General features: G+C 32.3%; 1 non-coding gene across 1 annotated transcript; it reads left to right on the forward strand.

Annotated features, from left to right (window-relative positions):
* Positions 1-6607: 6607 nt before the first annotated feature.
* On the forward strand, positions 6608-6775 carry LOC116666629. The gene has a single exon (XR_004323564.1). It is a non-coding gene; the product is annotated as a U1 spliceosomal RNA (small nuclear RNA).
* Positions 6776-26555: the final 19780 nt, after the last annotated feature.

The following is a 26555-nucleotide window of genomic DNA, read 5'->3' on the forward strand; positions in this document are numbered from 1 at the left end:
TATGTATAATCACTTTTGTTACTTTAATTACTGTAGGCATTCTGAACCTTGATTTTTAACTTTTGAATACATATTTTATCTGATAATCTCACAAAACACTATTTTGAATATATATTTATTATATAGTTTAAGCTTCATTTACTAGATATATAAATTAAGTGTAGTAAGTTGAAATTAACAATTTTAAATATTTGCTCTAGCTTAAATAAAGCAAATGTAAAGCTATCACATGATGTGCTTCTGACTAGTTTGTGTTTGATTTCTTTAGAATGACCTTTCTTTAGATGTTATAGTAAATAGTAGTATTGGTGGGAATGTAGTTTGGTGTAGCCATTACAGAAAACAATATGGAGATTCCTCAAAAGACTAAAAGTAGACTTACCATATGATCTAGGAATCCCACTCCTGGGCATATATCCAGAGGGAACCTTAACTCAAAAAGATACATGCACCCCAGTGTTCATAGCAGTACTATTTACAATAGCCAAGACATGGAAACAACCTAAATGTCCATCGACAGAGGACTGGATAAAGAAGTTGTGGCATATTTACATAATGGAATACTACTCAGCCATAAAAAAGAATAAAATAATACCATTTGCCACAACATGAATAGACCTGGAGAATGTCATTCTAAGTGAAGTAAGTCAGAAAGAGAAAGAAAAATACCATATGATATCACTTATATGTGGAATTTTAAAAAAAAGAAAAAGAAAAACTTACTTACAAAAAAGAAACAGACTCACAGACATAGAAAACAAAATTATGGTTACCAAGGGGAGTAAGGAGGTGGGAAGGGATAAATTGGGAGTCTGAGATCTGCAGATATTAACTACTATATATAAAATAGATAAACAAGTTTATACTGTATAGCACAAGGAACTATATTCAGTATCTTGTAGTAACTTATGGTTAAAAAGTATGAAAATGAATGTATGTTCCTATATGATTGAAGTATTGTGCTGTACACCAGAAATTGACACTACATTGTAAACTGACTATATTTCAATAAAAATATTAGAAAAATATAAATATTGAAATACTGGTATAACCAAATCATAGCTATTACATTTTCCAAAATTAGAGTTATTGTCAATACGTGCCTTAGTAAGGATGATCATATACAATCTAAACAGCTCTAATTGCTAAGCTTGTAACAAAAACATTAATGGTGTCCAGTCAGGTTTAACTGAATTGGAAAAAGAAGAAAACAAAGGTGATAACAGTATGGTTCTGATTTTGCTTAGTCTTACACTGCTCAGTGTCTAGTATTCTATAAATGTAAGAATTTTAGAACTTGTCCGTGTCTTTAAGGTGCTTTTTAGAATATTTGAGTTATCACTCCATAAATATTAGTGACTTAGCAAAACATTTCATGAGCTACAGTTGGAATCTGAGGCTAAATTCCCTGCTAAGAAGATCTGGCCCTAAGAGAGATGTACAAATTCAGAACATCAGGTTTGCATTTCTAATCATCCTCCATACCCCATACAGCATGTATAATGAAAGATGATTGCACAGTAACTGGTAACACAGCTGGGAGGTGTTCTCTGAATAAGGTTTTTGTTCTCTTTTTATTTCAAAACAGCCTTTATTTCCATGACATCTTGCATAGCACAGATGGTCTCAAAAGTTAAATTTGACCATGAATACTACATTAGCTGTCATGTAACTAGGGAAGGATGATTATAAACAAGAAGAACTTCCTTTTAAAATGTTTCATTTATTTTACTGTTATATTATATGTGTATGTTTTTATTTGGTGAAGAAAGTATTTAGCTAATATGGTTTATTTCTGTTTTATAACTCAATATTGCATCATTTTATTTCTGACCATTCAAACAAGAATGCATCTTGAGAGTCATTAATATGCAGTAGGGTATTACAGTCATATCACTAGCAGAGAAAAGGAAAAGAAAAAGTTTTCCTTATTGTTTTTCAACTAGTGAGTCAGTGTAAGCAGATGTTCTTTTTTTGACTTGCCAAGAAAATTAGCACTTTTCTAGGAGGTACACACAGACTTGAAAATCCTCCAGTCATTGAAAAAGACAGATCTTGGCGTGGCAGTGAGCTATGAAGAGGCAAACACTTTGAAATGGGGCTACCACCTAATACAATTTTTTTGCATTAAGTCCATAGAATTTATGCCAGCCAGCCATCTCTCTAGAATTGAGAGATAATGTTATGTTCTGACATCTACTCATTGACTTTATTTTCTTAGGGTGAGAAAAGAGAATAAAGGAATAAAATAAGGATCACAGGAAAAAAAAGAAAAAAAGAAACATAGTGGAAAAAATTTAGAAAATTTCAAAATAAATCAAATCAAGAAGACTCTAGAAACAATTTTATAGTATATCTAACAATCCAACATCTTATTTTGCCTGCATGAGTAGGCTGTGGTTGTACAGGATCTCTGTTGCCATCTTTAATCTATTGCTCTTTCTACAGCCTGCTCTTTATAAACACTGGGGAGTAGGGTAATACAGGAGTAACAACCCCGAATCTGAAGCAAGACCCTGGGCCGCTGAGCTCTACAACTTCCTATCTGAATGTCCTTTGGCAAGTTATTTAGCCTCTATCAGTCACAGCTTTGGATCTTTTAAACTGGATGAATAACAGTATCTTCACTATAGAAGTATGCAAGGATCAGGAGAGCAGGTACGTGCAAAGAATATAGAACTATCTACAAGCACTTAAACATTGTTAACCACTATTTTCATTCATTACTCAGAGATAAATAAAGATGGCCACTGTTGCCATTTCTGTATTTGTCTTGTGTAACTGCATTCAGTGTTACACAAATAGCACTTACTAAACCCTTCAGAAAAAAAAAAATAAATATACATATTACTCTTTCAGGTAACAGCTCCACATAGTGCACTATCCTGTCAAATTCCCATGAAACAATCTATCTAGCTTTGGTTCACGTTGAATTTGTTAATATTTAAAATGTGTTACTTTTATGGAAGAGCTGTGCCATGGCAGTTACTTTTATATTTTAAATTAGTTCTTAAATCCTGATAATGTATTGATTCACTGAATCATAATCTCTATTAAAATATCCACAACATTCCAGAAATTATGCTGTGCTCTGTGGATACAAACATGCCTAAGTGGCCCTGACTTGATGGGACTCATTATCCAGTAGAGGAGAGAGAAGATCATAAAACTAAATATAACACACTTTGATAAGTACTCTTCTTGTGTTATGACCAAAGTAATATCAGAGGATAGAAGGGAACGCTTAAATCGACAGCCGAGAAGAGAGGGAGCAGTACAATGTGGATAAGACAGTATAGAGGCAAGGGCTAAGGGAAAAACCACAAGTGAATACAATACAAGGGATGTGCAGTGGTAGGAAATGAGCAGCAAAAAAAGTTAGAGTCAGATAGTGAAATGTCTGAGATGCTGTAATAAGGAGTTTCACCATTATTTCCAGGTGAAGGAGAATTTCAAAAGATTGCCAAACAAATTAATAGATTATATGGTTAAAATTAATACTCCTTGAATTTACGTGTTTCTTAATGATTATACTATTAATAATGCTGTAAGTTAAAGTAATACCTACATCTAATTTTTTAACAGAACTACTAGTTAAATTCTGTTTTTTTTTTATATGATTAAAACCTAGCATAAAATGCATTAAACATTCACTGCAAAATGCAACACATACACACATATAATGAATGACATAGCTTGTTTAGGTCTCGGGAAGTTGCTGAACTATGGATGCCCTAAGAATTTAGCAAAGAAGAGGAGTAAAGGTTGAGAATTTATCTTTCTCCTGGAAATTACTTGTTTTTTCATGAACACAAATATTACTTGTGTTCATGAAAAAAGCACAGTGAAATATAGCTAAGACAAAATCATATTCTGCTCCAAAGTGGTACTTCAAAGTCATAAATCATGTAATATAGTTCAGATATGTAGCTTTGACCTTGTGCAATGTTTAGATCCAGGTTAAGATTACCTCCGAGATGGAGTCATGCGCCAGGAGTTTCTGGAGTGTCCACATTTCCTTTTGCATCAGGAAGTGAAGCTGCAGAAGAGGTATATTGGGATTCCGTATGCTATTTTTTGCAACATTTCTGTAAGTTTATAATTAGTTCAAAATAACAAGCTTAAAACTTTAACCAAAAAATGGAAACATTCATTCAGACATTATTTCCATTTTTACATTTAACTCCAAAATAGACAATCATTTTTTGAAAACTTTTCATCAGAGTTATCTTTCAAATAAGTAGGAACCAGTAACTAAAAAAAAAAAAAAAAAAAAAAAAAATTGCCAGCAATAATAAACATTTTCTTTCATTGATTTACATGTTCATTAAATAATTTAATACTGTCTACTTTGTAAAGCTACTGTTACTAATTTTATTGAATTCAGTGTTACTAATTATATGAAAATTAGATTATAAAAGAGTCAAAGAATAGTAATTCCAGTAATGTAGAACAAAAACTAGCTAAAACAAACTTAGACCTAAAATGATTTATATCTATACACACACATATATTAAAATTTGCACATAAAGAGTTCATACTACAATTTAAATATTTATAATTTCCAATAGGAAATATAGATGTAACAGTAAAATGTTCATAATATGATGCAAATATATTATAATACATGACAACTTAATAATAATGAAATATTCGAGAGAATGTGACACTAAGTTCAGCATTTACAAAAATACTTAATTGCTAATCAAAATAAAAACTTATAATTCCTCCCTGTAGATATCAAAGCATATTTAAAAGTAGTCTCAAAAATAATACAGAACATAAAGATCACAAGAGATTGGTTCCCCATCTGATATGATTGCTCAATTGAAATGATTGGCCAGAAAGCAATTCCTGAATCTTGACTGAGATTTTATTATTCTCTTCAGCTAATCATTTGGCTCATAAAAGGACAATTGTTGAGGAGACCTTTTGAAGTTGGCCAGTCCACACTTATTTATATCCTGACATCCACCAGAGTCAGTTGTACATAACCAACTTGAATACAGAATAATTAAATCACTGGGGATATTTCAACTATAGGATATCTTGGGAAATTCACATACTTAATAATGGAGAAAAAAATTGCTAGATTTCTTTATGGTGAACACTTATAATTAATACAATTGGGCATTTAAATTGATATTTTAATAGATTAGGCACTAACTTTAGATTAGCTTCAGTGAAGACTGCAGAATCAAGAAAATAACTTGGATAACTTTTAGAAAGTTAATTCTAGTTTTTCCTTGCTCTCTATTAGAGACAAATATTGAAAATGCACTGTATTCCAAAAGTTAATTAGTATTAAGAAATATAACCTATATAGCCATATACTTGATATTTTATTCTTTTCAGTTTCTAATCATGTATTGTTTCAAATCACATTTAGATAATGCTTTTCCTTGTTCTTGAATAGCAAATTGATTATTTTTAATCCCTGATAATATATTTTCAGTTATTATTACATTCTTCTGTTTCATACATTCAGAGAAGAACAGCAATCATTAAGACTTAGTTTGATTTCGTTTTCTGTTTTAAGTGTCAGGTATAAAAAAATACTTTACAGCACAGCTATAAACCGTGTCAATATGATTAAAGGAGCAGTTGTTTTTGCTATAAATAGTATTCTCTAGCAACTCAGTAGTTCTGCAGATGACATTTACCCTACTAAAGCAATAAAATTAATCATGTGGTGGAAAATTTACATCTCATAAGAAAAAAACCCGGTAAATTCTAAATTAAGTTAGTGTTGAAACTTTCTATCTTCTTTTTTTCCATTAAAAATGTATTTGATATAACAGAGGTTGCTGTCTAAGATTAGTATTCAAAAAATGCCTCTGTGCTTACTTAGCTGCCTCAGCACTTTAGTACTAAAGTTAAAAATAAGTAATAAAAACCAAATGAGATTGTTCAGTAGGTGCAGCTGGTCACTATTACAGAATCACAGTATAAGCAATATTGTTCACAAAGTATTCCTGTCTCTGAACATTTTCTTACAAGCATTCCCACTACTCAATATCTAATAATATGCCTATTCTGTAAATTAGTCAGGTTTAGTATTATAGATATGAGTGTTAGCAATGTTTTGTATCATTGAAAAGGTCCTAAATAGATTGAAACCTAGTTTATCCACAAAGAAAAGAAGAGAACAAGAAGAAAAAAAGCAGATCATAGGGCTTTAGAATCTTTGATTACTTATTGATGGTAAGTTTTATTTCCAGAATGAAGAAAATTGCATCTACAGTGCTGATTCCAGCTACACTAAGGAAAGAATTGCATTTAATTGGAAGTCATTTCCTCTGAAATTATTTCCAACCCTAGGTCAACAATTTCATATAATCTACTTGCTGGAGGGTATATTTTAGTTGCCTGATTAGACTACATTACCTGGATACACCTTGGAAGTCACTGAACACTTAACCCTCTGGTGTTTAAGTTATTTTGCAGAATAATGGACTATAAATAAATGTAGCTATGCTTATGCTAAAAGTTAAAACTAGAAAACTGAGCACACTTTTCTGCATAGGTATTCAGAATAAAAGCAATCTAAGTCAGGATTTCATCAAAATTTTTGTATAGCATTTCTGTTTAAAAATGACAGTAGGGGATACATACTTGGTAGGGGAGGTACCATGATCCTGAAGGTGGTTTTCCCAGGGCAAGGCTTATCCACTGCACTCTGGATGTGCTGACGCCTATGATTTCCCCAAATGTGGGAAACTCAACTGCTTAATTTGTGGTAGGAGTGGACTGTGTTAATTCACACTTTCCTCTGGGGGAAAAAAAAAAATGACAGTAGGGGGAAGATGCATGAGACATTGCATAATAATGAATCAGCCTTTTGGAGCACTAATGCACATTTGGAGATAGATAAGTAGATAGAACACCATTAACAAAGCCAGTGGAAGGATTTCACTTCCACAAAGATGCAAGAAACATATTTTTGAATACTTCTCATATTGAGTACCCCTAAGACCCCTAGACATTATATTAAAACCAATCTAAGACTTTGAAAAGGTAAGATAAGAAGGCAGAATGATGGCTAAGGGCCTTGCAACTGAACTGGTGAGTTCCTTAAGTATTGTTTTTGCCAAGATTCCCGGACTTGGTGCTGAAAGAGCTACCGACCCAGAGATGCAAATGGCAGCACCAAAAAACAAGCACAACAAAAAAACGAAACCAAAAAAAAAAAAAAAAAAAAAAATCCAGGAAAGGGACAGCTTAAGAAGACAGAAATCTTTTAGACAATAACTGCTAGATTGCAGACAAACAGCACCAGAAATACCGCCCCCTCCTATCCAAACCACCAAAGGTTGAGTAAAGAGGCAAGATTTCCACCCCTCACAGAGCTATAATGCAGCTCTTCAATCCACCCCTCACACATGCCCGGGTGGTATCCCAGAGACATACAAACTAAAAAGAAAATATGGAAAGCAGTGAGACAGAAACAAAGCCTCACCTCGTAGGGGAAAACAACTCAAATGAAAGTAGATTTCTCATTAGAAACCGTGGAGACTAGAAGGAAGTGGTACCTCATTTTTCAAGCCCTTAAAGAAAAGAACTGGTAACACAGAATCCTTTATCAAGTTAAAATGTCCTTCAGGAATGAAAAGGAAATCAAGATATTTCAAATAAAGAAAAACTCTGAGAATCTGTTGCCAGTAAACTCACCCTTAAAGAATGGGTAAGGAGGAAACTTGAAACATCCGGAAGGAATAAAGAACGATAGGGAAAAGTAAGTACAGGTGAATAGAATAGATTTTCCTTCCTTTGAGTTTTCAAAATTTTGCCTGCTGGTTGAAGCAAGAATTATAGCAATGCCTGACTGATGTAGTTCTAAATGTATATAGGATAAACACTTGAAGCAATTATAAACAGGGAAGAGTAAAGGAATGATAAGAGAAGTAAGGTTTCTACACTTCATTCAAGCTCTAAAATGATAGCAACAATACATTCTAATTAACATAATGTAATAAATACGTGTGTATACATAACATGTATTTTGTCTGATATAATGTAATACTTAAATATGGTGTATAATATATACATTGTATCTGAACTAATGTAATACTTAAAGCAACCACTAGAAAAGCTATGAAAAGAGACAGACTAAAAAAATAACCCACTAAAAATAAATCAAAATGGAATTCTACTAAGAGTTAAAGAAACTCACAAGAAGGCAGAGGGGAAAAACAGAGGAACCAAAAAATCCACAAACCTCCCCCCTACCCTGCAAAATTTAAGTAGCATACTTACATTCTAATATGCAATAATTATATTAAGTGCAATTAGTCTAAATTTGCCAATTGAGAAAGAGATTAGCAAAATGGATGTAAAACATGACCCAACTGCATACTGTTTAAAAGAAACTCACTTCAATTATAACAAATTAGGCAGGTGAAAGTAAAAGGATAGAAATAGATATCTCAAGCAAACATTAATAAAAAGAAAGTGGGAATACTTGGACTGCTATCTCTTTAGAGCAAAGAAAATTACTCCATACAGAGAGGGACTTCTATGTAATGATAAACGTGTCAATCCATCAAAAACACATTATTGTCCTAAATGTGTCTGCACCAAACAACTGAGCTGTAAAATATGACAAGAAAACTGATAGGACTAGAAAGATAAATAGAAAAGTACATAATTAAAGCATATCAACACCTTGATTTTGGAATGGGAATTTCTGCAACTTATACTGTGCCATCCTGTGATGGTATTTTAAAACAGATAACGTGTCTTCTAGTTTTGAAAATTTTGCCTGAGGATGGACTGTAACCATAGTCTCATCCATATCTGATTTGAATTCTTTAGATGATCAGAAGGAAGGAGATTGATACACACAGGCATAAGAAAACATAAACGTGGATCTGAGAAAGGTTTGAAAATACCAGTTTTGAAAATTGAAGTGATGCACCCAGAAGCCAAGGAATCCCTCCACCCACCAGGAGCTGAAGGAGGGAGGCAAGTAACAGATTTCACCCCACAGCCCCCAGGAGGAGTGTGACTCTGCCAAACCTTGGTTTCAGTCCAGCAGGACTGATTTCAGACTTCTGCTCTCCCAACATGTGAGAGAATACATTTTTGTTGCTCAAAGCCACTGAATCCATGGTAATTTGTTACAGCACCAGTAAGAGACTGATATAGATACCATCAACCAACAGAACCTAATCAACATTTATAGAACATCTCATCCAACAACAGAATAAAAATTCCTTGCAAGTTCCCATGGGACATGCACGAAGATAGATCATATCCTGAAACAAATCTCAATAAATATAAAAGAATTTAAATCATACAGGATATGGTCATCACCCACAATGGTACTGAAGTAGAAATCGTTAACACAAAAATAATGGGAAAGCCTCCAAACACTTGGAAACTAAACAATACATTTCCAAATCATCCATGGGTTAAAGACAAAGACATATGGAAAAGAAAAAAATTCACTGAAATAAATGTAAAAGAAAAGATTATCAAAATTTCTCAGTCACAACACAAGAGGTGTTGAGAAAGTTACGGCACTTAAATGCACACCACCAGTAAAGAGGAAACGTCATAAATCAATAATCTAGGCTCCTACCTCAAGAACCTAGGAAATGAAGAGCAAAAGAAACTCAAAGCACGCAAAAGGAAGGAAACAAGTAGAGAAACAAATGAAATTTAAAACAGAAAAAAAAGTTGGAAAAAAAACAATAAAATGAAGAGTTGTTTCTTTGAAAAGATCAATGTAATCGACAGACCTTCAGCAACTGACAAAAGGGAGAAGACAGAAATGATCAATCTCAGGAATGAAACAGGGCAATATAACAGATACTGTAGACATAGAAATTATATTAAAGCAATAATATGAACAACTCTACACATATAAACGTGACAACTTAGATGAAATGGACCTAATTCTCAAAAAGTAAAAACACAGATCACCCAAAATGTTTAGATAACTCAAATAACCCTGTACTTACTATGGAAAATAAATTTGTAATCAATAAAAACAACAATGAAAAAAATCTTCAGGCCTAGATGTCTTCATTAAGGAATTCTGTCAAACCATGAAAGAATTAAGACCAATAGTACATGATCTCCTCTACAAAATACAGGAGGAGGGGCCATTTCAAAGATCATTAATGAAGCTAGTATTATCCTGGTACTATCTTTGTATCAGGATACCAGGTATGAGTGAAGAAAATCACAGAATAATATAAATGTAAAAATCCTTATAAAATATTAGCCAATTGAATTCAAGTATAGATGTATATGTGTGTGTACTTTATATGCATTTATATGTATAAAGAATTTTATACCATAAAATAGTGGAGTTTATTTCAGGAGTGCAAGAGTCTATATTAGAAATATCAATCTATGTATGTTAACTATATGAACATGTTATATAATAAAATTAAATGGCCGTATCAATTGATGAAAGTATTTGACAAAATCCAATACTGATCCGGGTATAAAATTCTCAGAAATAAAGGAATAGAAGGAAACTACTTCTACTGATAAACAGCATTTACAAAAAAATAAGTAAAAACTACTATAATTAACGTGCTTAACAGAAACAAATGGAATGCCTTTCCCTAATATTGGGAACAAAGCAAGCTGTCTGCTCTCATCACTCTTAAAGTGCTGGAAGTTCTAGGCAGTGCAACAGGCAAGAAAAGAAGTAAGTGGCATACAGACTGAAAGAAGAAATCAAAGTCTATTTATAGATGGCATAATTATCTACATAGAAAATCAAAATGCATTTACCAAAAATTCCTGAAATTAATAAAAGAGCCCTGTATGTTCACTGCATACAGGATAAGCATTCAAAACTCAGTTGCATTCTTGTATACTAGCAATCAACACAGATTATGAAATTAACAATGTAATACCATTTATAATTGCTCAAAAGTGAGAAAAATTAGGTGGAAATTTAGCAAAACATGTATACGACTTGGATGTTGAAAACTACAAAATGGTGATTCAAAAACCAAAGATCTAAATAAATGGAGAGACATACTGTGAAGGCCTCATAGTAAAGATGTCAGTTCTTCCCCAAACTGATATATATGATTAGTGCAATTCCTGTGAAATTCTCAGCAAGAAATTTTGGCAGTATGGACAAGATTATGCCAAATACATATGGAAAGTCAGGAGAACCAGTATAGTTAAAATAATACTTGAAAAGCAAATAGAATGAGAGGAATCAGTCCACTCAATTTTAAGGCTTATCATATAGCTACAGTAATCAAATATGTGTGGGTTTTCAGAGGGATAGAGACAGACCTTGTGAGAATAAAGAGTCCAGAAATAGACCCACACAAATATGCTCAAATAACTTGAACAAAAATACAGAACTCAATGAAGGCAAGATAATCTTTTCAGTAAATTATTCTAGAGCAAGGTTATATCCATACATAGACAAAATAAAGGGGGAAAACCATGACCTATGTCTCACTTCTTTTAAAAATAATAACTCAAAATAAATCATGGACAGAAATGTAAAATGTAAAACTACAAAATTTCCACGCAAAAAAAATTAGAATCTCAAGAATTTAGGGCTGCTCAAAATGTTCTTTTACATGACATTATTCATGAAAGCAAAAAATGAAAACTGGACTTCATCAAAATTATGAACTTTTACTCTGTGAAAGACCTTGTTAAAAGATAACACAAACTACAGAGTAGGAAAAAATATTCTCAAACCACATATCCTATACAGAGTGTGTGTGTGTGTGTGTGTGTATGTATATATGATATAAATCTTAAAAAACACAAGAGTTAAAAAAACGTATCAATTATAAAATAGGAAGAGATTTCACTAAAGAGGATATACAGATATTAAATAAGCACCAAAAAGATGTTCAATATCATTAACCATTAAGAAAATACAAATTAAAACTGCGATAATGTATTACCACTCACTAATCAGAATGGCTAAAATAAGTACTGACAACACCAGATGCTGGCAAGGATACACAGAAACTGGATCACTCATATGTTGCTGGTGGGAATGTAAAATATTACAGCCACTCTGAAAAACAATCACACAGTTTCTCAAAAAACTAAACATGGAGCCACTATAAGATCCAGGAGTTGCACCCCTAGGCATTTATCCCAGAGAAATGAAAACTTACATTCAGACACACCAATATGTAAACGAGTGTATGTAGTTGCTTTAGTCATAATCAAACACACACAATGTCCTTCAATGGGTGAACAGTTAAACAAACTATGGTTTATCCATACCATGGAATACTAGTCAACAATAAAAAGGAATATATATGCAACAATATGGGTTGATATCTAGAGAACTGTGCTGAGTAAAATATGCAAGTCCCAAGGGCTACCAACTATATGATTCTACTTATACAATAACCTTGAAATGACAATATTATAGAAAAAGAGACAGTATTACAGACATGTCAGGAAATAGGAGGGTGTGTGGGCAGAAGGGAATTGAGTGTTATAAGACAGTAATATGGAGGATCCTTGTGATGAAACTGTTCTGCATTTTGACTTCATCAACATTAATATCCTGGTTGTGATACTGTATTACAGTTTCACAAGATGATACCATTGGGGTAACCTGGGTAAAGGGTACACCAGATCTCACTGTATTATTTCTTACAACTTCGTGCCTGTCTATAATTACCTTAATATTAAAAGTTTAATTTCAAACATATTTTTTAAAAGCCAACAGAAGTGGATTTGTAGGAAAGTGAGCCTGAAACACCAATATTCATTATTAACTTGTTGGTTTCTTTGAGATCTTCACTCTGTGAGACAGATATTTAGAATGGAGTTCATTCAGAATTCATTTTGCCTCATAAATGATGTTTTGTCAAAGGTCTATTTAGGCATTGCTTTTTGTAACTGCTATTCAAAAGCTTAAATCCTATAATCATCAGAATGGAAGAAAAGCTAATCAAATATTAGAGGGGAGTTTGATGTTACCAATTTGAGGGTTGTAGAGAAAATATTTTTATGTTTTTGTACAATTAAGTGTCTCTGAGCAAAGTTTACTAGAACATAGGATTGGGGCTAAATGATATGCCTTAGAAGTTAATTTATGACTGATTAGCTAGTGAGAACTCCAAAGAGATTTACTGCTCTAGAGACACATATTTATATTTTCAAAGGGGCATGGGACCCTGGTGACTTCCTTGGGTTGTAAAGCTGGAGGCACTAGTTTTATCTCCCCCTTGAAGAAATTTATTTACATTACGAAGCATGAGGACCAAGGATTCTTCTCATTGTATTTCTAAGTAGACTTAGAAAGGGAGATACCAGCTGCCATTCAACCCTAATAATTGCACAGATTCATTTTTGGAGCATTCCTTACTTATAATCCTGATCTGATACATATGTATGATAGATATGTATTATGTAACATGTAAAAAGTAGCATGATTCACATGTCAGAAATGAGAAAGGCAAGTATATACAGAAAGAATGTGTATGTGTATATACAAGGTATGGAACAGTCCACAAGACTACCATCGTTTGTGACACCAGTGGTAGTGGTCCAGTTGATACCACATGACCCAGAAATCACACTGTGAGACTACCTGGCATTTCAATGGTCCCTAAGTAAACAAAGACTTATCAGGCAGGACATTCTTAGGGGTTAATGACTGCCTCCCTGGAACTGAGCACAAAGGCCAGGCTTCTCTTTGGGCAACGTTAAATTCTTTACTTCACAGTATGTATGCATTTTTATACAAGTATACTTCATTTCATTGTGCTTCAATTTATTGCACTTTGCAGATACAGTATTTTTTACAAATTGAATGTCTGCAGTAACCCTGTGCAGAGCAAGTCAATTTATGCTGTTTCTTCAGCAGCATTATTTTTCAATTGAGGTATGTACATATTTTAGACACAAAGCTATAGCATACTTAATAGATTATTTATACTTTGTGTATGCACTGGGAAACAAACAGAAAAAATTCAATGACTGTCTTTATTTAGGTATTAGCTTTACTATGGTGATCTGGAACCAAACCTGCAATATCTCCAACATACGCTTACAGATAAAATTTCTATGAAACTTAAGGTTTCCAAAAGATCTGGGCCACATACTTTTCAGAATCTCCCTTTGATTTGTAATAAATTTAAGACCAGTGCTATCAATAACTTCCTTTTATAACTGGGGAAAAAAAGGATTTATACTTTTGTGTGAAGTTGAGATCATGTGTTTCAATATAACTCAACTATTAGAACTTAAAACTTAGATGATCTTAATCAATCTAACTTGTTTATTTCAGTAATGATTGCCCAGAAAATAAGTCCATAAACCAATAAATAATTTTACAATTTGCCTTAGCAAGTTCGTGAAAACCAATTTATCCAGGCAAATAGTTTGCTCATCTGGGCAACAATTGCCCTATTGGGTGATACATTACACAACTAAGGAAACTGCTCACTTTTCAAAAAATAGATTGCTCACCAAGACCTCTTACTATATTCACCAATCCTAAACTTAAATGAAATTATTCATTTGAAAAATACCTTATAGTGAAAAAAAAAAAGAAGCAAAACCCCAAACATCCCATGGTCTGCTTTTTAACCAGTAGGGCACATTTTAACTGATATTGAGAATGCTTTCAAATAAATTCAAATCACGAAATTATTTTTTAATTATGTAACCAAGGCAAATAAAAATATGTGAAAAATAAGTATCTCTTTTACATTCCCCAAACAATAAATTTAATTAAACCATATCCCTTCCGTTATCCTATATACTGCCATACTCTCTGCCCCTACCTTTCCATCTGACTAATTTACCTACCTTGCTGACCATCCAGGAATTCCCAATGCCTAACTGCCTTTAAAGTTGAGTCATAATTAGAATACAGCAAGCTGCTGATAGCTTATTTTAAGCCCTTGTCTTGTAATAGGTGAGAACTATTTTTAACATCCCCAAACCTAGAAAGATAAACAGAAATTTATAGAAGAATTTAGAATAGTTTTAAGAATATAATCCTGGAAACTCACATGAAAATAATGGATGCCAAATGCAGAGGATGGAAATCCTAAGATTGACTAAGAGATCCTAGTTTGCATACGGAACTAAAATGGTTTCAAAAAACTGAAAATGCTAGATAATATTTTTGGAGATTCTCTCCAACATCTTTCCTGTGAAAGTAGGTTATATTTTAATACAGTCCTGCAAGCAAAGAAAGACGAATCCTTAGATGATTTCAGGAATAGGTTAACTCTTTCATGCAATAGTCAGATGTAAATCCTTAAACAGATGTGTTGAATCTTTCTCTTTGTGTTTTGTGACTAGCCTTAAGCTAGAAAGAGAGAAGTTAAAATGCAGCAAAATCTGAAATGGGGAGAACAAAGTCCTATTGCTAGATCTCTTAACTACTTTCTGAACATTTTTAAAGGGTCTTAGAATAAAAGTACAATAAAACCCAAGAAGAACTGATGCCCAATGGCCTTAAAAATGAAACAGTGAGCTGCTTCCATCCAGTCATTATGTACCAGGGGACAGAGCCTTTTGAAAAAGACACCTGCAGCAGCTGCAAGCAGAAAATAACAATGGGTAAATAATTGTCCTGTGTTCGCTAAGAAACTGAAGAAGAAATAAAGTTAAGCAACTGATCAATGAAGGTGTTCTGTATGGGAACCTGGTACCCAGTTTCCTGTTTTACCTTTAAACAATCTTGGAGAAATTTGTGTAAATATTAATCGACAACTCTCTAAATTTTTGATAGAGGTAGGTATAGAATATGAACCTTAAACACCTGTCACTGTTACACAAACTCTGCCTCAGTGTTTGTTTCTAATAACCCACAAATGCTTTGCTGCCCCAGCCTGTAATCTTTACACTGGTGTCCCTTTACAACAAGATAATACATATTTACATTTTCTTTTTCTGGAAAACACAACACTATATTGAGACAGTTATGTTTCTGGAGTTTACTGAGGCACTGTCCTACTTTTCAAAGCCTTCAGCCAAGGAAGGACCCTGAGGATCTTTAGATTTCACTGAAATACTAGCAGTATCCTAGTATGTAAGTGACCTCTTGGTGTGTTCTAAATATGAGGTGATCTCTAAGATTGATTACAGTGATCTACCTGCTTTTTTAGCTCAGAAAGAACTTACAGATTCATGCTTTAATAGTATCAAAAGAAATAGGTCCCCTAGGATATGATGTATACCTGAGAGGTAAATTCCTAAATGTTTGGAAATGTATCCAAACATTTCCATTCAAATCTCCTTTTACTACCAAAAGGTAAAACTCAGAAGTGCCCTAGCATCTTTCAGACAATTGTCCACATTCCAAGTACATTTATGAAAAATTCCTCCTCTAGGAAATTTTGCATTTTGAAGTAACATACTCTGTGATAGGAACAGAAAAAATATGAGGCAGCACACAATACAACAAATCTAAACTCACCCCTAGAATATGTCTCCTTGCCAGACAGAAATCTCTGTTGAGGTTGCAAAACTCATCACTTACTCAGCTTGCTGAGTATCTAGAAATAATAGATAATATATTCACTGATAGTAGAAATGCTTTTATGGTATCCCATAATTTGGAATATTACAAAGACCATGAGATTTCTTGATCTCAGAGAAAAGAATAAAGATCTTTTAAGTGCTCTAATGCCTATATTTATAAGGGTAAAAGGCTTATACAAAAAGGAGTAACAGCCAGGAAGTGCCTTTGCTGATCTTCATACCAGATAGGCAGCAATCACTAAGACCTTGCCTGGTAATACTCCAAAGTGCTCTTTGGAGAGTTTCAAAGAACCCATTATGGTTCAGCAATTTTCTCCTGAATCAGAAAAGAGATATTTGGGAAAATACCATTATACCTAACATGATGATCATCTCTAGGGCTTTTAGGACAGATTTGACAATACCAGAGGGCATGAAATGGAATCTTGCAAAGAATTTACATCAAATTACCCACCATAGCAAAAACAAATTGCCAGTATACTCAAATCACCATCAGTAATCTGCAGAAATCATCTTAACAACACTGAAACCCTTTGCCTACTAAACCTAAATCCCCCATTCCCCTAGCCCTTGATAAATAGCTTTCTACTTCTCTTTAATTTTAACTACTTTACATGCTTCATATAGATGAACTCATACAGTATTTGTCCTTTTGTGACTGGATTATTTTACTTATCCTTGAGTCCTTGAGATTCATTCATGATGTAGCATGTAACAGGATTTCCTTCCTTTTTAAGATTATTTTTAAATTGGGTTACTTGTTTATTGTTTTTGGGTTGTAGAAGTTCCCTGTATTGACATTAACTCCTTAGATATACAATATACAGTTATTTTCTCCTATGGGTTTATTTTTCATTCTGTAGATTTTTTATTTTTTGGATATGTGGAAGTTTGTAAGTCTTGTGTAGTCCCATTTGTCTGTTTTTTGTTGTTGCTGCCTTTACTTTTGCTTTCAAATCAAAAGAATCATTGCCAAATCCAAGCTGCAAAAGCTTTTAACCTATGTTTTCTTCTAAAATTTTAATAGTATAGGTCTTATATTAGGTCTTTATTCTGAGTTATTTTTTGTATAGGGTATAAGGTAAGTTTCCAACTGCATTCTTTTTCATGTGTATATTCAGTTTTCCCAACACCATTTGTTGAAGAGACTGTGTTTCTTCATTGTCTATTCTTGGCACCTTGTCAAAAATCACTGGGATATATCTGCAGGGGTTCATTTCTGAGTATTCTGTTCCATTGGTCTACATATCTTTTTATGCCAGTACCACAGCATCTTAATTACTGATGCTTAATAGTATGTTTGGAAACCAGGAAGTGTGAGGCCTCAATCTAGTTTTTTTCCCCTAAGTTTGTTTTGGCTATTTGGGGTCACTTGAGATTGCATATGAACTGTAGAACTTTTAAAAAATATTTCTACAAAAAGTGATGAGATTCTGATAGGGATTGCATTAAATCTTAAGTCTTCCAATCTATAAGCATGAACTGGCTTTCCATTTTTCAGTTTTCAGTTTTTTTGGTCTTCCTTGATTTTTTTTTAGCAATGGTTGGCAGATTTCAGTATCTTTCCATCAGTGAAATAAAATCTTTCACTTCCTTGGTTTATTCCTAAGTATTTTACTATTTTTGTGCTATATTAAATGGGATTGTTTTCCTAAGTTCCTTTTAAGATTAGTCATTATTAATGTATAGGAATGCAACTGATTTTATGTGTATTGATTTTATATCCAGTAACTTTGCTGAATTTGGTTATTAGTTCTAATAGGGTTTGTTTTTTTTTGTGGATGTATGTGCAATCTTTAGGGTTTTCCACATATAAGATTTCTTCTGTGAATATAGATACTTTTAATTCTTCTTTTCCAATTGTTATGCCTTTTACTTATTTGTTTTTCTTGTCTGATTGCTGTTTCTAGAACTTCCACTACTATGTTGAATGGTAGTGGCAAAAGTAAGGATTGTTGCTCATTCCTGATCTTAGGGGAAAAGATTTCAGTCTTACCCTATAATGATGTTAGCTGTGGGCTTTTCATATGTGGTTTCTTAGGTTAAGGTAACTTCCTTCTATTCCTAGTTTGTTGAGTGATTTTATCATGAAGGGGTGTTGGATTTTGTCAAATAATTTTTTCCTGTATCATTTGAGATGATCATACGGTTTTTGTCCTTTATTTTGCTAATGTTACATATTGTCTTGATCAATTTTCACATATTGGGCCATCCTTGCATTCTAGGTATAAATTGCATCTGGTCATGATATATGATCCTTTAAATATACTGCTGAATTCAGTTTTCTAGCATTTTATTTAGAATGTATGCCTCAGTATTTATCAGGAAAATTGGCCTATAGTTTTCTTTTTGTTCTGTCTTTATCTGGTTTTGGTATCAGAGTAATGCTTGTCTCATAGAATGAGTTTGGCAGTGTCCTCTTTGATTCTTTGGAAGATTTTGAGGATTGGTATTAATTTTTCTTTAAATGTTTGTTGGACTTCTTTAGTGAATCCATACAATCCTGAGGTTTTCTTTGTTGAGGGAGCAGTAATTAAACTCCTTCAAACTCCTCTCTAGTTATAGGTCTGCTCAGATTGTGTATTTCTTTATGGTTCAGCTTTGGTAAGTTGTATGTTGCTAGGAATTTATCTGTTTCTTCTGTGTTATTCAGTGGCATATAATTGTTAGTAGCTTTTTAAAAATTTTATTTCTGTGACATCTTTTGTTGTCTCCTCTTTCATTTCTAAATTTGAGTCTTTTTCCTCAGTCTATTCTATTTCAAGAAGAATCTAACAAATTAGTTCACAATGTGTTAAGCATGTTCACAAATAAAGATTTTTAGATAGCCATTTTTTGGTCCAGTACTACCTCACTTTAAGCTCTGAAAGAAGTTCAAAAAGTTCAAAGGATTATCCATGCCATGGCAAAGAGGAGTTACTGAGGTATGGGCAATTCCACCAAGACTACTGACTTTCTGAGAACAGTAGCTAAATAGGGACAAGTAGTTAAACATAATAGAGCCATCATCTGTCCTCTTCCAGTCTCCCAAAGAAGTTCTTGTGCTGTCATTGGTGAAGAATGTTATATATATATATATATCCCTAAAGACTTATCTAAAAACTTAAAAGTTTCCTAATGGATTTCAGATAGAAATGTCAAATGGGAAAAATCATGACTTCTCCAACAAGATGGTGCCAAAGCAGATTTCTTCTGGCTTGGCTTCAACCTGTGTTCATTGGGATTTGTGAAATGAAAGGACTGGCTCAGGAGGGTACTCTAGTTCTTAATAATTATACTCTTCCTAGCTATATGCTCACTGTCATGTATAAAGAACAGTGTGAGCTCTGGGAGCTTAAATTTTGTATGGGTTTGCCATACAAAATTTAAGCTCCCAACAAATAATTGTATGGCAATAAGAGTTTGAAAAACTGATGCTCACATCTGTTGAAAGAGCCAACTTAAACCTTTGTGTGCTATCGTAACACCTCAAACTAAGTGCAGTCCTGGATTGAATGGGCCTTCAGACAGTCATGTTCTATACTCCAACTCAGGTATATTTTGCCTTTTAAATAATGGGTAGGTCTATTTCGAGACTCTTTATTATGTTTCATTTTTCTATTGACCTAAGTTATGCTAATCCCTGTTACTAAGAAGCTATTAGAGCTCTATAGTCTTAATTTGTTAGCAGTTTTTTTTTCTTGATTAGTTTTTTAAAATGTTCATCATTTTTTTAATCTTTTCAAAGAATTAAATTTTGGTTTTGTTAAACTTTTTGTTCAAGCTTTTTCACTTTTCCTTTTTCTCTGCTCATCTTTCTTCTTTTCTTCTTTCTTTGGTTTCACTTTTCTGTATTTTTCTAACTCCTTAAGAAAGAACTTTGATTTTCAGCCTTTTAATATTTCAGCACTGTTCATAAGAAGATGTATACTATCCACCTTCTTCTTTCAAAAATATATTATTTAGTTCTGATAATTCTAGGTTATTATGTTTTTCTTTCAACACTTAAAGTATCTTTCTTTTGACTTTTGATATCCATAGTTTCTGTTGAAAAGTAAGCCAAAGACAGTGTTTTTGTGAAAGTATTGTGTCTTCTTTTTCTCTTGCTACTTTAAGGATTTTATCTTTATTTCTGGTTTTAGAAAGTTTGACTCTAGTAATCTGCATGTAATTCTGCTTATATTTGTCCTTTATGGAGCAGGTCCTAGCTTCTTGATTCTTTGGGTTAAAGTCTTAAGTTCTGAAAAATCATTAGACATTATCTTTTAAAATATTGTTTCTGCCTCAGTCTCATTGTCCTTTCATTCTGGTATTCCATTTAGACTTAGATCTTTTGCCTGCTTCCATAACTCTCATGCTTACTTATGCATTTTTTCCTTTCTTTCATTTTCTGAATGTTCATTTCTTCCATTTTTCCTCATAATTTTCTATTCTGTAGTCTTTCAGTATTCTGCTATTAAACATAATCAATGATTTCTTAATTTCAGATATTTTTAAACTATTTAAATTCTCTAATTCATATTTCCCTTTATTTTCTTGAATAAAATAATCATAATTATTTTGACATCTATGGTTAATAATAACTATATCTAAAACACCTGGGGGTCTATTTTAATTTTTCCCCTGCTTTTTGGACATTTTTTATATTTTAGTATGCTTCATTTTTTGCTTCACATTTCCTTTTAATTTTTATGATAACTGTACTGATATATGGAAGGTATGCATAAACTTATTGAACTAGATAGGTTCTGCCTAAATCTCATGTAAATAAATCTGCCATATCTCTCTTTAAAATTCAGGAAATGCACAGACTTTTAAAAAGCAAATAAATAATCCAAACTGAGATGCCTATAACTCTATGGATAAGAATTTTCGGATTCTCAAGCATGCATTTCATTTAGACATTTATTTATATCTTTTAGTGTTTTATTTTGAAATAATTTTCAACTTTCAGAAAGTTTTAAAAAAATACACAAAATAATCCCATATACACTTTGCCTAGATTCAAAAAGTTACAACATTTTCTCTTCCTCCTAAATCTTCATTTTGCATATTTCCTAAGAACAAAGCATTTCATTTAAATAACAGTGCTATATTTATCATGTTTAGAAAATGTAACATTCACACAACACTTTAACCTGTAGTATATATTGAAATTCTTGTATTCCACAGTAATACCCTATAAACGATTATGTTTCTTTGCTTTTCCTATAAAGGAGTCAATCAAGGGGGGAAAGTAATTTGCCATTAGTTTCCTTTAATCTGGAAGCTTTCCTGAATATTTCAGCGTCTTATTGGCTACAATAATATAAAATTGATTATTTTTTCTTGGAGTATCACATTTTCAGGCACATATACCTGTTTGTCCACTACTGGCTATGTTAATTAGTGTTATCTGGTTTCCCTGTATAGTTGCTACATATTTACTTTTGAAGTTTAATTAAGTAATTTGTGAGGAGACATTTGAGATATTTAAGACTCTATATATACTGTTCTTGGTAGGTTATAAAAGGCTAATAAATGTTAAAGTAGCATTAAATGAGATTGTTCCTAGTATTTTCTCAGGGATTTTCTAATCAGTAGTCACAGCACTAAAATCAGGTTTATGGAATAGCTTTAAAGTATTATGTAAATTATTGAATTGCAGAAGAAAAGCATTTGAATTATTTAATAAAGGAAAGTGGTAAAATTTGACTTCTTGTTTTGTTTAATACATGATAGTTGTTTTCAAATTCCACGTTTTGAAGCATAAAAATTAATGTTTGGGAATTCAATGCAATTTCAGAGTATTAACCAGACTTTTTAACTTGTCACATGTTTCATTTATATTTCAGCCACAGTAAAATTACTCCACATACTTAGTAAGAACAGTGACAACAAAAAAGCGTTATCTGTGAAGTAATTTCTTTTCAAGACCCCTGTCCTTTTAACTCTGCTATATGATATGCAGCAGTATTATTGCCAGTTTAGAGCAAGTATTTTTTTGATGTGAAAAATTTAAAGAGCTATAGATGGAAGACAAAGTGTTATATTATTTATCTGTTTAGCAATATAATTTTTTTAAATATGTGCTCAATTTTTAAAAAACTGAGCTCAAAAAGTTTTAAATGTTTGGACGTTTAAACCTATGCCTTTTTATAAAGCCCAGTTTCAGAAATTAGTAATAGTCACTAAATACAAAGTTATTTACAAATATATATTCAGATATCATCATGGTACAAAGGATATTTACATTGGCTTTGACAAAAAGGAAGAATCAGTTTTTGATGAAGCTGTAGTCAGTTTGAACATCAGTAATAAGAGAACTAAGGTAAAAAAAAAAACCAGGATTTACATTGTACAGGAATCTACATCATAGTTTATCTCAACATAAAGACTCCATACAACATTCAATTTTTACTTTCTGTTCTATGAAATAAGAACTGGCCACATTTTGCTGCTCATTGAAAATACAGTCTATCTACTGTTTCTACATAAGAATAGAAATGTGAAATATACTGATATGATTGGATTATTTTGAATAGAATTATTATTGATATGCTGATAAAAATATATTGGGGATTCAGTTCTGAAAGGCTTAGAAAACATATAATGTTACCAAACTATGATTATTAATAATTGCCAAGTATTAGAGTTAAAAAGATTTATCTAAAACGTATGAAAATGCCATTAATCTAGACTCTTATTTTCCTTTGGTGGGGGCGTTATTATGTAAACCAACTTTTAATGAAAATAGAAAAATGTAGAAAAAGAACCTGGGGAAATAATTCTTCCTAATGATTGAAACATAACATTTTATTGTATATTCTTCAGTCTCTTAAAATGTATAATGGTTTAAAAGCACAGTTTCCATGAAATAAAAATAGGAAGTAAGCTGTAATTTCATGGGCAATAACTGGTTTACCAGCTGGTCAATAACTGGTGACCGGGTGGTCAGAAGCACAAAGAAAGAGGCTCGATTGACAATTACCATGAACTTAGATAACAGGCCAAGCAAAAGAGACAATAAAGAAATCTCACTTTTGAGATTCAGGAAATAATACAAAGATGAATTTTTCCTCTCCATAACTCCAGATCTGTCTCCCAGTTCCTCAGTGTGGTAAATTATAGACATAAATAATATGAGTCACTGTCACTGGGTTTTGATGATATTCAGTCATACCAGAAAGGAGCTGAAAAGTAATTCATCTGAATCCTTTTTAAGTCAATAGCAATCTTACCTATGCCTTCTTTCTAGAATAGTAATTAAAACTGGGAAAATCAATACATAAATTTTGAAGACACTGAACGATAAGAAGTTTGAGGTGAATGTAGCATTTAGGATACAGATGAAGAACATATTTTTAAAGCTTTACTCTAGAAAATAAATTTTCTTCTGTTCTACTCTGATTTTTCTCAAGCCTGTCCTGTATATTACTAATTTAGTTTTCTACAGTACTTTTTGTATATTTTGTGGATTCTCATTCCATATAATATTTGAAATAATTATTGGCATGCTCATTTATTATTACTGCTGTTTTTCTAAAATTTTATTTCTCCCACTTAAATTCTAAGACTTATAGAGCCAGAAAATACATATATGAAATCATGTAGAGATATTTTCCTGGAGAAATTTTAAAAACTAATAAGAGAATAATATATAGAGGCAAAAAACTAATGGAGAGGAAATAATAGAGAAGTAAGAACCCCAAGAGTGGTAGGTCACATTGTCCAAAAATACACATCCACTAATCTTTTCTTACTTAGTAATAAATTTTTATATTTGGTTACAGTTTTATAAAACTATTTACGGTAAGTAGTATCATTACATTTAGTTTGCTTTCTCTTCTAACCAAGTATTTAATGATGAAGCAATCCATGACTATCAAATGTGTGTAAAGTCAGGACTATGATACATTAAGTAACTTTCCCAAAGCCATATACTGGCAAAAGCATGAGCTATTGCTCAGAACTAGTCTTACTCTCACATCATATCTGAGATATACTGAAACAGAGAAGATTAAAGCTCCATTCCCCTCAGTAAAAAAATTTCACTTAAAACCATTTTAGCTTATTTGCCAAAGTAATATTTCCTGTATGACTACTACAGTCTATTAGAAAGCTGACCCTTCTGTCACAACATGTTACTTATAGTAAGTAAGTCTTTATAATGCTTGATGAAATATCATATTAAGTAATGATGCCTACTTCATAAATTTCCAGTTACACTCTAGGAATGGATTCATTGCCTAGGACATGAAACTTATTTTATAACATAAACAAATATGGCTTCCCATGCTACTATTATCATATATAAAGTGATTAGCAAAATGTCAAGAGGCAGAGAGAGAAAGGGAAAGAGAAGAATATAAAACATACTTAATTGTCTAAAATAATTTTAAATTAGAGGGTTTTTATTTTTAATATTTCCAGTTCTGACTTTTTAAATGGCAAAAGCATTGCTTATTCAAATAAGTGAAAGGGCAGTTACTCTATATCATAAGAAAAGGAATTTTGACTTTAATGGCTGTAAGTCAAGAATGAAAGCAGACACGAAAAACCATTGACATAACTGATGTGCTGGTAACCCATCAATATTAAAATTAATGGTTGTGGGAATGTGAGGACAGATTAAAGATATTCTCTTAGACACAGCAAGGACTATTTAATAGGTAAAATTGATTCTGAAGTGCTTTACTGAGAATAGGTAGCATAAGTCAGACATAACAGTAGTTACTCTGAGGTAAGTGGCAAAGTGTATTTAATTTAAATCATAGTATTATCATTGAATTAACAGTGTCTGTTCATGCTCCAGTCATAAAGCAATTCTTCCAGCTGTATTACTTCTGGAATTTTAGCAGGAACAAAAATAACACATTCAAATAAATACTCTTAAGTTCATGAATTATGTAATATGAATGCCCTCAAATTAAAAGATGCACATGCCTAAATGAGCACATTGACTATAAAGCGATTTAATGCAATCAGATTCTTTTCTCACAGTCTATGGTTTTTCCATATATTATGTCCAAATTAAATTAACTTATTGAAGCTAACACCATAGTTAACTTTTATGCTTGTATTGTTTTACTCAGGTTTTTAAATTTATTATTTACAAATTAATAACAAAGGGAGCAATATTAAGAGGGAAAATGTCTAAAAGTATCTATTTGAGGTTAATATTTAAAGCAGAATTACATTTTAGTCATACTGTTATTAACAAAGAGGTATGGATCAAAAATAAACTAACAAATATAGAGAAAACTTTTTAAATGAGCTGCTGAATTTTAAATCCATTTTAAATCCATAAGTGCTGAAAATAACCTATAAGTGAAAAAACTTCAGTTTTTCAGGAATGAAATCATTTTTCTTAAAATTAATTACTCTATATAGCTCTTTCAATAAAACCTGTAAGTTTCAAATTAAAGTTTTTAATCCTTATCTTTTAGAGTAAGATTATCTGTAATTTGACTTTTGTATATAAAATGAATAATGCTTCTTGATTTTGAGATACAAAGGTTTTAAATATAATTAAATTTGGTAAGGAATTTATGGGTTTCTATAATTTGTTTACATGACATGACATCATTTCTTCATCTTTTTCAGTATGTTTAGACATTTGTCTTTTTGCACAAATTTGCCTATGAAAGAAAATTTTGACCATTCAGGAAATATTTACTAATACTCCATGTAAATCAATGAAGTCACTGCTGTAAACATAACAAATAAAAATTTTAGACATTTTAATTTGGGTAAAGCTGGAGGTGGGATCAAATAGGATCAAATCCCTTAGCCACCTGAATAAGCGCCCCACTCATCTAGGGCATGTTGTTACCACCAAAATATATACATAGGCAGAAAGACAGAAAACATTACTACTGCCCCAGTTATTTCCAGTCGTGTTTAAGCATTTACTCCACTGCTTTACTTCCATTAGGGAGAGTGGTGTAGTGAATTAAGTAGCTCAGTTTCAGCTCCAAGGTTCCTGTAGATCCCAGATTATGATTTATATCTTAGGACACACATTATAATCTCATCACCAAGTCCTGTCTCACTGCCCTCAGGCCACCATAGTGTCACTTCCAATTTGCCCCTGTCTTTCTGTTTTATCCTTATTTCTGGCACCTAAAGAA

The sequence above is a fragment of the Camelus ferus genome, chromosome 1, assembly GCF_009834535.1.
Source record: "Camelus ferus isolate YT-003-E chromosome 1, BCGSAC_Cfer_1.0, whole genome shotgun sequence".
Taxonomy (NCBI): Eukaryota; Metazoa; Chordata; class Mammalia; order Artiodactyla; family Camelidae; genus Camelus; species Camelus ferus.